Source organism: Peromyscus californicus, unplaced genomic scaffold (assembly GCF_007827085.1).
Source record: "Peromyscus californicus insignis strain IS unplaced genomic scaffold, ASM782708v3 Scaffold_1__1_contigs__length_55948999, whole genome shotgun sequence".
Lineage (NCBI taxonomy): Eukaryota > Metazoa > Chordata > Mammalia > Rodentia > Cricetidae > Peromyscus > Peromyscus californicus.
This window is the reverse complement of record NW_026294492.1, coordinates 12,187,462-12,203,764: the sequence shown is the minus strand read 5'-3', so window position 1 is coordinate 12,203,764 and position 16,303 is coordinate 12,187,462. Positions and strand designations below refer to the sequence as shown.

Below are 16,303 nucleotides of genomic sequence, written 5' to 3'. Positions count from 1 at the left end.
AAGTTAATACAAAAGATAGGAAAGAAGAATATATTTATAGTTTCTATTTTTAGAAAGGTACTTCTATGAGCAATAGTGGAGAAAAATAAGATTCTATCTATGGGTCTATAATAATTGGTAATACAGTCAACTGATCTGTTAGCACTGTATTTTATGGGTAATATTTAAAAATGAAATATTTTTAATTAAAAGAGACCCAATTTCTTAAAAAAAAAGCCCACCAGCAATTATTGTATTATCCATCTTGAGAGATCGAGAGCCACTTGGTGGGTGAGAGCACTCCAGGTCTTAATTGTAATTGGTACAAAATGGTAGAAAATGTTCACCCAGACATTACTCAACAAGTCATTGGAAATAATGGCCAGGATTATATTTTTCATCGAAAGTAAACAATTGGTGCTTACATATCAGGTCATCGACGGAAGGCCAGCACTGCAGCAAGGCGACAAAGACATCCAGAAAAAGAAACTTACCTGGCTTGGCTTGTGGGCTTTAAGGTAGCCAATGCGTATAAAGCATCTGCGTAATGTACTCACAGGCACCTTACTATAAGCATCCAATCTCCTTGAGGATTCTTCAGTAATTTGCTGTTCCATTTTTTTATTTCAATCATTAAGTAGTTCCCAATGCATCCCTAAGATCCTTCACCCAGTAAAGTTCCTCAATGAGTCACACCAGGAGCAGCTCAAATTTTGATTCACTTAGGAAAGCCATTGTTAGAAGCAAACCATAAATGGGAAATGCAATGTTATGGTCCCTTCACAATGGGAACACAATAACATAATCCCATAACTCCAAAGACCATGATCTAAATAAATACAGTGCATAGTTGTCATAGACTAGATTTAGATTTCTTTTGTGACTTTGTCAATATCAACTCTTGTATGTAGACAATATAATTCATTTTTCTGCTTAATAACAAATAATCAGTTTTATTTTATCTATTATATTTTATTATTATCCCTTAGAAATCTGTTTGCTTTCTAATGATAGACAGAAAGGGGATGGATCTAGATGGGAAGAGAGGGAGAGGGGAATTGGAGGTGCAGAGGGATGGGAAACAGTAATCAGAATATGATGTATGAGGGAAAAATCCATTTTCAATAAAAGGGAAACAAAATGAAATAAAAGAGTGGATTAAAAATGACATTCTTGTTTTTCAGGTTGTGAGAGCCTAGTCTTTAATGGCTGAGCGATCACTGTAGTCCAGCATTCTACTATTAAAATAACTGACGTAATGCTTTTATATATTTACTAGAAGTAATTGTAAAATATTCTTTAGTATATAGCATTTAATTTTAGTAAAAAAATGTTAAATTTGGTGAGCATGTGTGTGTGTGTGATGCTCATGCCTGTGTGTGTGTGCATATTGTTTGCATGTGTGCACGCATTGTTTGCGTGTGCTCGTATGTCTGTCAGGGGTTGACAATCCTCCTCTGTTGTTCTCCATCTTGCTTTTTGAGACAAGATCTTTCACTGATTCCAGAGCTGCCTGACTAAGCTTGCTGTTCAGTCAGCTCCAGAGATCTGCCTGTGTCTGCCCTCATCAGTGCTAGGGGTTCAGCTGTGTACCACCGAACCTAGCTTTTATAGGGGCGCTAGGGATTCAGCCCTGGCCCGATGCATCTGCAGCAGGCACTTTACCAACCAAGTCATCTCCTCAGTTTCCCAAAAGATATTTGAAACAAAGTTAATTGTGCATAGGGTCATCACAGAAATGATTTACTTGCTGTAGTTGAATGTTACATGCAAATATTTAACAGATAAATATTAGTTTTTGCTAGGAAATAGATGTAGATACTGCACTAGGAAATACTAAAGATCTGTGACTTCATGCTGCTCATAAGTCTTCACAGTTATAATTTTCCTTAAATACCATCTGCATTATTTATGTTGAAGGAATGGGCTAGATAACTATATGGGGGATAGAGATAGCAATCATTCTTTATTGCTACACATTTTTGGTTCTTTAGGAGAATTAATGTTTATACCTGTTACATATAACTGAGATAGACAGTGTCTATTTCAACCTCAGATTTGTTGAATATATTCCCTTCCTTGTGTGCATGCATGTGCATGTGTGAGTATACATGTCTGTGCTTACGTGTAGGGAAGTCATAGATCAAGCTCAGTCCACCTTGGTTTTTCCTTGTTGTTGTTGGTGATTTTTTTTTTTTTTTGTTGTTGTTTTTGAGACAGTCTCTTACTGGGACCTGGAGCTGCCTGATTAAGCCAGGAGGCCTAGTCAGTGAGCCCTAAAGATCGGCCTCTTTCTGCCAGTCCAGTGCTGGAGTTAAACGCATGCACCATTATACCCGGCTTTTCATGTGGGTGCTGGGGATTGAATGGAGGTCCTCATGTTGGTGTGCAAGTATTTCACCAACTGAACCATCTCCCAAGCCCCCCCCAAACCTGATTCCTTCTATAAAAGCGATTGTCTTGTATTCCCAGATAATCACAAATTTGATGTGCACAGAAACCACTCAGTACAATGAAGATGACCTTTTGGAATGACATTAATATAGTGGGTTTAGTAGCAAGAAATCACACATTTGTTGCTGATATTGATGCTATGTGCCATTCTGCAGAACTCCTTTGGGAGTCTCTCTGAAATGTTCAGAATCCATATCTGTATGCAATTCAACTAAACACAACCCTCCTGACCATGCTATTCTATACAGAAGCTCCTGTAACGGAAAGGCTATTAGCATTCCCAGACACGTTTTTCAATTACAGAACATACTTCATATATAGTCAACCAAAGCAAGACCCTTAGCAGCCACAAGCCTCTGGGCCTCCACAAAGGCTATCTGGTATTCAGGACAGCCTGGGACAGAATTTCAACCTAACATCTAATCAATTAAGAACTTTTTTTTAAAAAATGAACAAAACATATCCAAGACAGAGCTCATCCCTTTTTAGAAAACATTAACCGGGAAGGGAGGGAGTGACGTTACGTTGTTAATTGGTTCATATGTTGGAAACCCTTCCTACCTCAGGTTCAAGAAGATCTAAGACTCTTTCGCTCCTTTTGTGAATGGAAAAGCACCACCAACGAGGCCTGCCTCCACCTGTCACATCTCTGCCCGCAAGCTTCATCATTCTCGGGGGCTAGGAAAAGCTGGCATTGCCTCCTGGGGACATTTGTGCTGGTTGTAGCTGTCTTCCCAAGTGTCTGGAAGATTATATTTTTGGAGAAAGAACAGGAGGGCCAAGATTATCTTTAAAAGGCATGGAGCTGTGGGTAGGCACTCAGGAAATTTTTTTTATGGAAGAAAAGGAGAAAAATGGGAAAAATGGGGAGAGAAATGGAGAAAGCCAGGGATAAGGAAAAGAAGAGAAAAGGGGGGGAGGGGGAGGGGGAAGCAGTGCAGTGGCTGTAAATGTGCTTTGTAGCTGTAGTTCAGCTAATGAGCCCAGAAAGCTGCCCAAGAGGAAGGAAGAAAGTACCAACCCTCACCCCCCCCCAAAAAAAAAAAGCTGTATGCGTGCGTGCTTGAAAAGCTCCAAAGGGGTTAAGAAGCCTTACTACCCTCTTCTCTAAAGCCCTGAGCATTCTCCCAACAGCAACCCTCCTACCCCTCCACCCCCGCAGATGACTTCCTCTAGAGGAGGATCTCCATATAGTCTGGAGATGCACCTCTCTGATTTGGCTTCTGCCTTCCAGGAGCCGGGGGAGTTGGCAGAGTCCATTGTGTGTTTATCCTGCAGTTTCTATGCTCCACGCCATCCCCATCCCCGCAGCTGCAGCAGTTTGGGAAGAGGCTAGACTGGCAGAGGGGTGGGGATGGCACCTGCAGTATCTCTGAAGTCTGGAGCCCCTGAGGATTCTGGGAGCGGAGCCAGGAGAAATGGATCCACCCCAGGCAGGTCTCATACAGGAGCTGCCCCCTGCCTCTGTTTGCTGATGCTTCCCCCAAAACACCAGAGGTCTTAAATAAACTGACCAAGAGGCACAGAACACTAGAGAGAGCAGACTAAAATATAAATAATAATAAAAAAACCCCAATGAGGTGAGAGGCAATGGGAAAGATGCAGAGGAGAAAGAGTGTAAACACCCCCTCCTCACCCTGCAAGACCACCTCACACCTTAGGAGAAGAACAAGGCACATGTACCAGAGGACTGCAGAGGTGTAGCTGAGGATGCTGTACACCGCAGAGGAGAAGAGATATTTGCACTCAACTTGACTTTTTAATTGTCCCACAGACTGGAAGTTAATTGGCTTTATCTAGTTGCGTGGCTCTGGGCCTCATTTCCTCTTCTGTAAAACCAGGGGTTTGATATAGACACTGTTGAAAGGACTCTGCCTGATGTGAGCCTCCATGCCTGTCAACCTGGGAGCCAGGGAATCTGAGACCCAACATCAATGATCTTTCATATGTGACTTCCCCATTTCCTCTGCCACCTATTTATCAACGCAGAGCAACACACGCACAGGTCACTGAGCTGACGCCAACTCTCAACGATGGCAAGGGGTATGATGGCTCAAATCTGAGTCTCATTGGTCCTTCTGCCTTGAAGTAAGGAAGGAAGAGAAGAAGCCAAGGAGAATCTATTCTAGAATATTCTATCACAAATTTTATGCACTGAAGTAAATTACATATTCCTTCGAGGGGTTGAAAATAGCTGGACTTGATCAAACCATCAAAAAGATGCCTAAAATGATCCTCCCTCCCTATTTAGGGGGGATTTTATTTCTTTTCATTCCAGAGATCGGATTGACTTTTCTGTGGGGATCCAGTACACACCAGCCCCTCTTGGCTTGTCTGCCTCATACCACTCTGCCAAACCGCTTCAATGCAGCATTTCCTGGGGGTTGTTTAGCTCTGGTGTCTCGGTGGGAGTGCACTGTTGAGTAAGGTCTACCGTGATGCAGACCCCACCCCCATGCCACACACAACTGGAGACAGTTTAAATGACGATGACGGAAAAAAAAATGAGTTTGCACAAGTTTCATTTTAAATTTGTCTCAGCCTAAAATTCCTTTCAATTAAGAAGGAAATACATAGAAATAAAACTCCCTGCCTTCTCGTGCCTTCAAGTGGGAAGTGGCACACGGACAGTGTATACTTTGTGTTTTCCACACCCACCAGCAATTCCATCTCATTTTTAGTCTCCAAAATATGGACAGGAGGGCAACTCTGGAAAAAATGGATTCCCACTCTGGCACCTCGCTGGGTACCAATCCGTGCCAAGATGAGCTCTCTCCCGCTTCTCGCCTGTGAAAAGCATCCCCTGCCTCTCTACCCTCACCCCATACACATTCTCATACCCTGGAGCGTATTCTTAGGTAATCTGTTTTCCCCAAACAGGCTTTGACTTTGTGAAGACCCCTCTCCCACTTTCCTGGCTAGAAACACCCCAATTTAAGTCAAAACACAGAACGACCTTTTCTCCTTTAAGGCAATGTTACCAAATGCAAGGTGCCAGGGGGTGCAGTTCTCAGCCCTGCATTCCGGAAGCCGAATGCGGAATGCAGAGTCAGGTAGCTAGTTAGGGTTTGAAAGTCCCCATACAGACACTCTTGACTCTGCTCAAAATCAAAGATGCTGTAGAATAAATAGCTTTCCTTTTCTGAACAATTCATCATTGCGACGGGAGAAAAAAAAAAAAACCACAAACCAAAAGAAAATAGCATTTCCTAAGTACTAAGCAATATACTTGTGCGCCCAACTCCTCAGGATTTTAAACACTAGCATCCTGCATAGCAACCAACCGTGATGCCCACACTAGCCTCGTCTACTCAGTTTTACTTAGCAAACACCTTTTGTGCTCCTCCACGGTGGAAAAAAAAAATGGGGCACCAATCCCACATATGATAGGTTGGTACTTAACTGCAACCGCTCAATAGTTTTATCAGCAACTGGGAAAACTTCACAATCGTTTAATAAGCTACTTAAATCTGACTAAGGAAACCCACCTATGTGTAGTCCTGTACTAAAAAAGCACCCAGTCTCACCTGTCTTAAATCTAGCCTAAGTCCCCCCAAACGCGCCGCATATAAACACTCCTCCTTCCTCCACCGCATTATCCCAAAAGGTGCCCCCATCAACCAGCAGCACGTTCCGACCGCTAACGCTAACCACGGCAATTGTCATCATGCATTTAGACGTATCTATGCAAAGCAAAATACGTGACAATAGCCAAAGCATCGCCTGACAATTGGCTGCGCTACACATGCAAAAATAAAAATGCAACGAAGATTGTATTTTCCACTTACAGTTTATAGCGCTGTGCACCGTCACTTAACGAAAATGATAAAACTCAACAGTTCTTTCAAAATATATATATATGTTTAATTCGGGCTAACGGCTAAGCCGTCTCTGTGCGTGGTTCTCTCTCGCTCCTTTTCTAGGAGCTCCGAGCTGCTTATATCCCTCTCGGATCGCGCCTTGCAAAGCCGGCGGTCGCTGCAACAAGCTCGGGTGAATCTCTGCTGCAGATTGGGAATCCCATAGAAAAACCTAGGGACCCTGGAGCTGCGTGCGCAAGCGCGCGAGCCTCCACCTCGCTGCTCCCTGCCCCGCCCCCTCCTTTCTCTCTCCTCCCTCCTCCCGCCGCTCCGCAGCCCAGCCTGGAGAGTTGTGACCAAAAGCCGCTTGGCGACAGCGCATGCTCAGATGCAGGGCTCGGAGTTTTTTGCGGGTGGATTCCGAGGCTCCGGATTTTAGCAGACACTCCGGATTTTAGCAGAGATTGGGAGAAGGAGCCCAGTTAACCCCAGCCTCTGCACCTGGACGGGCATGAGACAGGGCTGAAGGGTTTCATTCACCACGCCCTGAGATCCCCCGGGGCCAAGTGCCTGAAAGCTTTGTCAGAGGAGACAAGAACACGTGGGCATGGTTTTTCCCGCCGCTCTCAGTTTTAGTCCAGCCCTTGTGAAGAAAACTGCAGAAACCTCAGGAGAAGGTGCCAGCTGGACCCTCAGCCCCTGTCCCTGCACCACGGGGAGAACGGCTGCAATTTTCATTTTGTCCTGGGGGCGTTTTTCCCGGAGGGTCTAGTGCTAGGAGAAGAGGACCCAAGTGCCTGGTGGCTGGGCCTTGTAGGAGCAATGTTGTGTTAAAAGGCTTCTGAACCTTGGTTGACTATCAACGAATGCTGAAAAGTGCCATTTGTATACACAAAGTAAACATGTATTGAATATTCTTTGCATCGGGCAAGGGTTAGGTGGAGGGAAAGTAGCCAATGATGATCCTTCAGATCCAGGTTGAAGGTTCGGGGTTTTCACCTTCCTCATCCATAAGGCCCTTCCCTGAATGGCTTAATGTTTGCCAGCTCTGCCCCGCTGCCCATTGGCCTGCCAAAGCCTAGAAAACTTGGCAAAGAGTAGCGCCCTGTTAGTGCTGGTGGCTTCCCTACCTGGAAAGCAAGGAAGAATTCTCAAATGCTCCCAACGGATGGCTTTTCCCATTTACTGTTTTACTCACTCTCTGATTTTTCTTTGAAGCACCCACTAGCAGGCACTGCCCTGTGTTTCTGGGGTTGATGGCGTTTACAAAAATCCCTCTGGAGTTTCAATTTCGGCGGGAACTTGATTTTCCAGGGAAAGAAGTCCCGGGAGCCTGATGGAAATCAGTGTTCCCCTTTATCCGGGAGCTGTGCATTTTGCCCAGGGTCTTTCCATACCTTGGTACGTTCAAGGAAACTGCGATACCTAGAGCGCCCCTGGTGGCCAACTGGCTCTAAACTGGTTGCCAGGAGGCAGTTGGCTCCAAATTGGGAGACTGACTTGGAACGCATTTGAAGCAACTAAAGCCGAACGGAGACAATCCGTCCAGTGATGGATCATGCCGGGTGAGGGTCTCAGGCCACAACGCCAAGCAGGTTCAAAACTAACCTCGCCGATCCAGAGTTCACGAATGCTCTTTCCACGCCAGACTCCCCAGAAAGGCTCCACAGAAAGACATCGCACCTTCGAGACTCCCAGGACAACGCTGGCAGCTCTTTCTCCGCCCCCCGGCCCCCCTCCCCAGGTGTGGGTGACAGTGGAAACCCGGATCCCGGAGCCACGTGGACCAGGCGCTCTGCCGCAGCCTAGCACTAAGCCGGTCCGGCAGGCACCCTCCCTGCGCTCCCAGGCCGCAGTGCGCACTGCGCAGCAGGGCATCCCCACGGGCTAGGCAGGTTTCTTTCAGTTTCTCGGGATGAACCAGAGGCTAAAGTCCAGGTCTGGATAAGTTGCTTTTGTTAGCCGGAGAGATCGCCCCTGAGGGTATTCAAAGTAATCCCCCATCTTTTGTCGGTTTTCCCCACCGAGGCCGTCTGGTGTCTCCCTGGAGCACAGCCAATGCACTGCAGTGTGTATTAACCAAAGGCTTCACTATGCTATTTCTCCGCTTCAACCCAACCAACCTGCTTATTGAGGACCCACTGGTGACAATATTCAGTTTTAGATAACTTACTTTGCTCTTGTGTTTAGGGGAAAAAGAATGCACAGGTGTACTTTAAACGGAGCTGTTACTTGGTAGATTCGACTTCAGTAGCTTGTTCCAAGAAGGCAGGCAAGCTGGTTTTATTTTTCCAGAAACATTTCCATTTATTCCACAGCGTTGTGTGGCGTCCCGAGTACGGCATCTTAATTTAGTCTTCACTTTCGATGGTATATCCACTTAGACTTCTAAAATGTTGTGTTGTTTTAAAAATTAAATATTTTTTATTGAGTTACAGCTGGAAAACCAGACTGAATAGTCAGAAAGACGTGCCCTCTTCGAGATTGCAGAATGTTTGAGATAGGGATGTCCAGGTATTCTACAAGGTGAGGGAGTCCGCAGCTGCTCTCCTCCCTCACGCAAACACAGGTGTGCCTAGTGACCATGAACCAGAACAGAGAAATGCAGTCTAGAGATGCTATGTATATAGGGATATCGGACTGAATACAGTGTCACGTTGACGGAGGAATGCCATTTCCTTATATAAGACCACACCTTAACATCGAAAAACTAATTGGCAGCTTTTACACATTGAGCATTTGGGAGGTGTGTTGGGTGGGGTGAATATAAGGAAGGCTAATCTGGAAGATGCTTGGGGAGGAAGGGGCTGTTCTTCACTGATACTAGAGCCCTCAAATGATCAGAAACAATTCAGGACTCATTTTTCTTTTTCTCCTTGTAAATTATAGTCTTTTTTTTGTTTTTGTTTCTCTGAGGTGGGGTTTCTCTGTGTAGCTGTAACTCAATAAAAAATATTTAATTTTTAAAACAACACAACATTTAGAAGTCTAAGTGGATATACCATCGAAAGTGATACACAAATAAACCAACAAAATAACATTCCTAAAGTCAGGTAGAAAGTTAATCCGTGAATAAGACTGACAGTAGTTTTTCTGATATACTGTATCCTGGAACTTGCTTTGTAGACCAGGCTGGCCTCGAACTCACAGAGATCCACCTGCCTCTGCCTCCCGAGTACTGGGATTAAAGGCGTGCGCCACCACCGCCTGGCTGTAAACTACAGTCTTAAAAATTGTACTGCATAGTGACAAATTATAAAGATATGTACTTATGAGGTACAAAATGATGCTATTATATGTGTGTATATATAAACAATGTAAAACAACTGACTCAAGCTAATTAACATTTTCATCACTCCATACCATTTATTTCTACTGTTTAACTAAAACTTAACTTCTCAGTGACATTTATATGTAAGATTTTTTCTTTTTTTTTTTTTGCTTTTAATTTTACTGTGTAGACCAGGGGGGCCTGGAACAGACTATGTAGCCCAGGCTTGCCTTGAGCTTGCAACAATTCTCCTGCTTAAGCAACCCAAATATGAAGATGGAAGGATGAACGAACTACCACATATTGACAAATAATATTCTTTACAGAAGATTCTCGAACTTACTTCTATCTCATTTCTTTCTAGATTAAAACAAACAAACAAACAAAACAAAAATATTTGTGTATTTAAAAATACACAAATAAACCAACAAAATAACATTCCTAAAGTCAGGTAGAAAGTTAATCCGTGAATAAGACTGACAGTAGTTTTTCTGATATACTGTATTTGTATTCTCTGTGTTTTGTAAAGTATATGAGAAACTGCAGAAGCATGGAATCCCATGCGGTTAGAAGGAGGTCCTGAGCCTCATCCCCCTGAAATGTTAATATTTTTTAAGATTAATGTGTGTATGTTTGTCCCATGCATGTACAGGTCAGATAGAGCACATGATCCCCTGCAGCAGGAGTTTCAGAGGATCGTGCACTGCCAGACACTGATGTTAGGAATCTAACTCTGGTCCTCTGCAAGAGTAGCCTTTGCTCTCGACCACAGAGCCATCTCTTTAGCCCTGAAATTCTCATCTTAAGAAGGATCTTGTTGATCCTCTCCCTCTCCACCCTTATTGAGTTCCACAAGCCATAGCCATATGCAAACTGTTTGAAATACAATCCCAGAGCATGGAAACCAGTCTCCTTGGACTTTTGAACACCTCACAAAGCACCTGAATCCTGGACATTTCTTAAGAGTCTCAGAAATGGATATAGCAAGCCAGGTGGGAGAGGAATGCAAGTCTGTAATCATAGCACATGAGAAAGTATGCCTGAAGGAGCAAGCGAGGTTACACAGTGAGATGTTGTCTAAAAAATTTGAAAAAGAAGCAAAAAAAAAAAATCCATATTCTATTTTTGCTTCCACATTTGAGTCTGACCTTTATGTTCTCAGCAGTGTTTTTATGCCAGAAGGTTATTTTGCCATTCCTACAGAGATGTTCAAGAAAAGAAAGAATGACCACTGATGTCCTTACAGCCAGGCCTTTCTCTTACTCTCCAGTTTTTTTTTCTTTACAACTTCCTACGAAACATCTTCCATGGGAATTTCTTACAGATTCTTCAAACATCTCCAAATAATTCTGTCTCTCTCATCCAGCTCCATGGACCTGCTCTTCCTGTCCTGCTCTGAAGGTCTTTGATGGTGCCTAATACCAAGCCAGTCCTTTAAATCAGCACGCCTACACCTTTCCTCATCACATCATTACTTAAATCCTATGAATTCCGTCTTCTGACTCACGTCCATCCTTCACATCCCTGTGTTATTCAGCCTCCTGTCATCTTAGATTAGTTTTTTTCCCATTCCCTTTGGTATGTAGTTGTATGTCTACACATTTGTGGGTGTGTGCATGTGTGTGCACATCCACATGTGTGCGTGCATATAGTCAGAAGTCTGCTTTGGATATCTTTCTTAGTCAGTATTGACCTCATTCATTTGTTCATTCATTCATTCCACCTTATTTTATTTTGAGATGGGGTTACTCACTGAAACAGGAGTTCACTAATTGACTGGACTGGCTGGCTAGTGAGCATCCAGTATCTTTCTGTCCCCAGTCCTTTAGCCCTTGAGGGTACAGACAGGTAGTTCACTGCACTTGGCTATTTTGATGTGGGTGCTGGGCAATCAAACTCATGCATTTGGGTCAAAAGACCTTTTCATTCTCACGATTATTGCAAACACAAAAATCTCATCACTCTTGACTAAAACCATTAGGTAGTGCCTCCTTTTAATCAAATAAAAACAAAATAAAAACAAAAACAAAAATGCCTTCTTCACACAGGATGCAAGAACATTTTGGGGTGACCTTTGACCCATATAAACTCCATCTTGCTGTATCTTCTTGGTTCCCTGTACCCTGATACAATGTGGCTCTTATAGATTTCTAAGCCAATGATAATGTGCTACCTCTATCTCCTTTTGCAAGAGCTCTTTCTTCTGGGAATTCTTTTACTTTGAGTGATCTTCAAGCAGTCTATTAATCTTTCAAGTTCAGCTGAGATAGCATCCCTTAACAGAAAAATCTTTCTCCTCATAGCACATAGCAGACACTTCACAAAGCTACTCTGAAGGTCAACCAAATATATATAGAAAATACAAAATTGTACAACTCCGATTAAAGATAGGCTACTATGTAATGACAACCCATTTAGTAATTGTTATGGAACAGCTTAGGTTGTCCATGTTTTACTTTAGAGAGCAAAATGAATGTGTTACATTGTTATAAACCTGTCCTTTCAATTGTATTTAAAAATCTTTAACTCTGATGTGAAGAAACTTTATAACCATTGCATGAATGTCTTGGTTTAATTACTCTCATTTGAGCTGACTGTGGATCCTGTGGAGAATCCACATTCAAAATATTTAACAGCATTCACTGACAGATAGATTCTTGATTTTTTTATTATTGTTTTGTAGACATTAGGAATAAGTTACAAGTGTTATGGTTGTAAGACTGTTACTGACACCACATAGTCTGGTTGTCAGGCACAGAAAAGTCAAACTGGGATTGAGCTGGAAGCTCTTTTCCATTTGGCTAGTACTCATGGTGCAGGGGGATGATAGTCAAGCTGCTGAGGAAGAAAAGTCATTCATGGTCTTATTCAGCTGTGGACACTGTGCATTACAATACCAACCTGCCAGACGAGATAGGCCTACTGGTGTGATAGTGGTACGACTGGTATATGGGTGCAACCAACCACTTTTTACTTGGTTATGAGGTCTACTCCGTAGAAGGGAACTCATGCCTGGTATTGTATGCCTGGTCAAAAACACATGGCTGACGAGGTTACAAGACTTATGAGAGAATCTACTACAGTTGTTTTACTAAATGGACATGTTGTCAAGATGCTTTCTAAATATTCATGTTTATAGTCACAGATAGTTCTGCTCTCGGCTTTGGTTAGAGAAGCTTGTTTTACAGTGGGTAGTAGTTAATGCAGAATTACAAGTGGCCAAATGTTAAGAATGAATAACTGTTGAGTGTTCACCCCTAGAGGAAACATATATCACACTCTCCAAGGCCCAAGAAACACCATGGAAGACAGGAAAGGAAGAGAGTAAGGGCCTGAGATTGTGGAGAAGCACTGTGAAATGATGTGTTCTGGAAGTGACATGGATAATGCAATCATAAAAACACAGAAGCTGTAGGTATGTGCATGAAACCTGCACAAGATGGAACCAGTCAACGTTCCATCATGGATGGAAAAAGAATTCAAGAAGTTTCACTCTTCCTTGGGGAGCTATGGACTAAAGGGTCACTGTAGGGAACGAAAGTCATTTTCCTCCATGGTGTAATCAATGGTAAGTTTCCCAAACGCTGGTAAATATTCCCCCACTCTCACACTCTCCTCATAAACTCAGTGGATAGCATTTAAAAAGAAGACACAAAAGTAGGATGGGAAATTATTGGAAATAATAAGGGACTCAACAGGAGAAGGATGGGGAAAAAGAGAATAATGGGGGTGAATATGTCCAAAATACTTTGCATGTGTATTCAGTTGTCAAAAACACATTGTATACATGTATGAAATTGCCACAAAAGAAATTTTAAAAATAGAGAAGTTGCCCTCCCTAACCCCCCAACTTCATGTCTTCTTCTTCTTTTTTAATTAATAACCCACTGAGTCCAGATTATGCTGGCCATGTACTCATAGGTGTAGGGTCATTCACCGGAACATGGTTGACCTACCAGAGTCCACACCCTTGAAGAACGCAGACTCTTCCTCCCTAGAAGCTGTAACTACCAATAGCTCCTCAGTTGAGCTGAGCCTCTCCCTGCTCCATGAAAAATGCTGACTGGTTTGATCTTGTTCAGATGTTATGAGGGCAGCTGCAGTTGCTATGAGTTCATGAGTGGAAAAAAGGTGAATATAATCAAAATACATTGTATGAAATTCTCAAAGAATGAATACAAATATTATATTAATTTTTTAAACATAGAAAAAAGCTACAAGATCCCTCCCCTCCACATTAGCATGTCTATTGATATTGCCATTGCTTAGATCTTGTTTATGCAGACACTACATTTTAAAGTTATATAAAATAAAGCAGATAAATAACTTTAAAAGCAATAAGAGAAAAATCTTGTGTTTTATAACTTTTACATGACCTCACAATCCTCTATTTGATTGCCAAACAGATATCAGTACCTTCATTTTTATAATTTTAAGGATGAGTCATGCAATAACACTTTCTAAAGGTTGTACACCTTCTTGTTGAAGTATGCAGATGAATTTCTAAATGATCTTATTAAATAAAAAACATGAAGACAGATGAAGCGGTGAAAACCTGAGAGATCAGGGAAATAGAGAAATCCACAGCTCACCTCACCTTACCAACTCTGCAGCTTCCAAAGCGACCTTCTCCTATATACCCACGCCTATATGCCTTTCTATTCTGTCCTCTCATTAGCTCTCTCAGCCCAGCTATATCACTTCTTCTTCCTGCACAGCTTTGTCATTTCCTGTGTGTCTGTACAGACCTCCAGACCTCTATGGCTGATGCTGGGATTAAAGGCATGTGCTACCATTGCCTGACTTCTATCTAGTGGCTGGCTTTTCCCTCTGATCTCTAGGCAAATTTTATTGAGAGACACAATATATTGGGGGACACAATATTACCACAGAAGTAGATGCAAGTGAGTAATCTAGTCATAGTTTCTGTTACTCTTCTAAGGCTGTAGAATCTTCCTTTGGTTTCTGTCTTTTCCAGGTCCGAGTTCTTGATTGGAATCATAAGAATATACAGGTATGGATTAAAATTTAGGAAGAAGGTGAATTACTATTACCTACACTCCCAGAAGAAAAAATAAAATTTATTTCACTCAACATTTTTTCCTTTGGTTACAAGAACACACTGAAAACACATAGACAAAAGGTGTTGAACATTTCATTAAGCATTTGTTGTCAAATCCATGGAAAGTTTGGAAGTGTAAATGCAAATCACTTACTGAAGAGATTTTAAAAACTTATACACGTTGCTTCAGAATTTGAAGTATGTAGGAAAATTGTTTTATACAAGTCGCTTAAAATATAGAAAAAAGGAAAGTATTTCACCTATAATTTCTTCAAAGTACAACTTCTGAGGAAGTCTATCACGCCATTTACACTGTCATTTCAGTCTGCCTTGTTATATTTTACCTTTTATTGAAAAAAGATTTAAAAAATCAGGAAAATAGTGTCATTTAAAACCAGGACGGATTTATAAGATGTGGTGGTTTGAAGGAGAATGGCCTCCATAGGCTCCTATATTTGAATGCTTGTTCCTCAGTTGGTGGAACTGTTGGGAAAGGATTAGGAGGTGTGGTCTTGTTGGAGAAGGTGTGTCACTTTCTGATGGGATGGACTCTGATGGTTTCAAAAACCTATTTCTTTCCTCGTGAATTCTCACCTTTTACCTCCTGCTTGTGGCTCAGTTGTAATCTCTCCACCACTGTTCCAGTGTCATGCCCGCCTGCTGCCATGCTCCCCACCATGGTGATCATGGGTTCACTCTTTGGAACTGTAAATCTCCAATACACTCTTTCTTCTATCAGGTACTGCCCTGGTCATGGTGTCTCTTTATAGCAACAGAAAAATGGCTAATTTATATATCTTACATAAATAAAATTCTGTGTATGATTTTTATTAGAAGGCAAAGTTGTGCTTCTGTGTTTCCTTTTTTGTTTTGTTCTTTGTTTTGTTGTTTTCAACTGCCAGGGTGATAAAACAGGTCTAATTGGAGGTGAAGGGAATTGTTAAGGAAAATTTTTATGATTACATCAGATTATGGGCATATCAAAGAAAAGATGCAAAGTACATGGATATAGTATTGAGATGCTGCCAGGGTAGGGCCCATAGAATTTGATGCTTGTTTATACGCAAAGGAGAAGGTAGAGTTAAGTACCACCATCCAATTGGAACTGGGTTCCCAACCCATGATATTGATTTTAGAAAGCAAAGAAGCACTTTTTCAAATAAAAAGAAAGACTGGGAGATGGTCTGGTAGGTAAAAAAGTTTGTCAGGCAAGAGTGAGGAACTGTTTTCAAATCCTAGAACTTACATAGAATCCAGATGCCTAGCACTAGTTTGTGTTCCAGAACCCTTCCTGGGAGACAGACAGAAGAGTCCCCAGAAGCTCCTGCACTAACTGCCCTGGCATACGCAATAGAAAAACAGCCAGGACATCCTTTGCCTTGGACATGCATGGCCACATTTACACGTAGAAATTCAAGATCGAACACACACCATAAATAAACAAAAGAGCAGGAGAAGGCGCTCCACTTCTGGATGTGTGTTTCTCATCTGAAAGGCTGTGCCACATCCACATGGAGAAGTCAATGGACATCAAGTAGGTATGGGACTTCGTTGAGAGGCCTGTGTCGGGAACACAAGATTGATGGTTACCCAGAGGCGAGTGAAGAGCTGAGGCCATGAGAATGGGTGTCTGTGGAACAGGAGTGTAGAGGGAAGGGGGTGAGGGTGGGGTGCAGGGGGAAGGGTGAAACTTTAGGAATCATTTAAGTTTGCCAAAAAGAAACTTGGTTGTGTAAA

The 16,303-nt window shown here is 42.4% G+C and overlaps 1 protein-coding gene across 1 annotated transcript in view; it reads right to left on the bottom strand.

Moving 5' to 3' along the window:
- The window catches only part of Vsnl1 (visinin like 1), a 110,337-nt gene extending 103,838 nt beyond the window's left edge, over positions 1 to 6,499 (bottom strand). Inside the window, exon 1 of the mRNA XM_052745889.1 lies at positions 6,222 to 6,499. The gene's annotated coding sequence lies outside the window, so the exon portion shown is untranslated. The remainder of the gene's footprint in view (positions 1 to 6,221) is intronic.
- Positions 6,500 to 16,303: the final 9,804 nt, after the last annotated feature.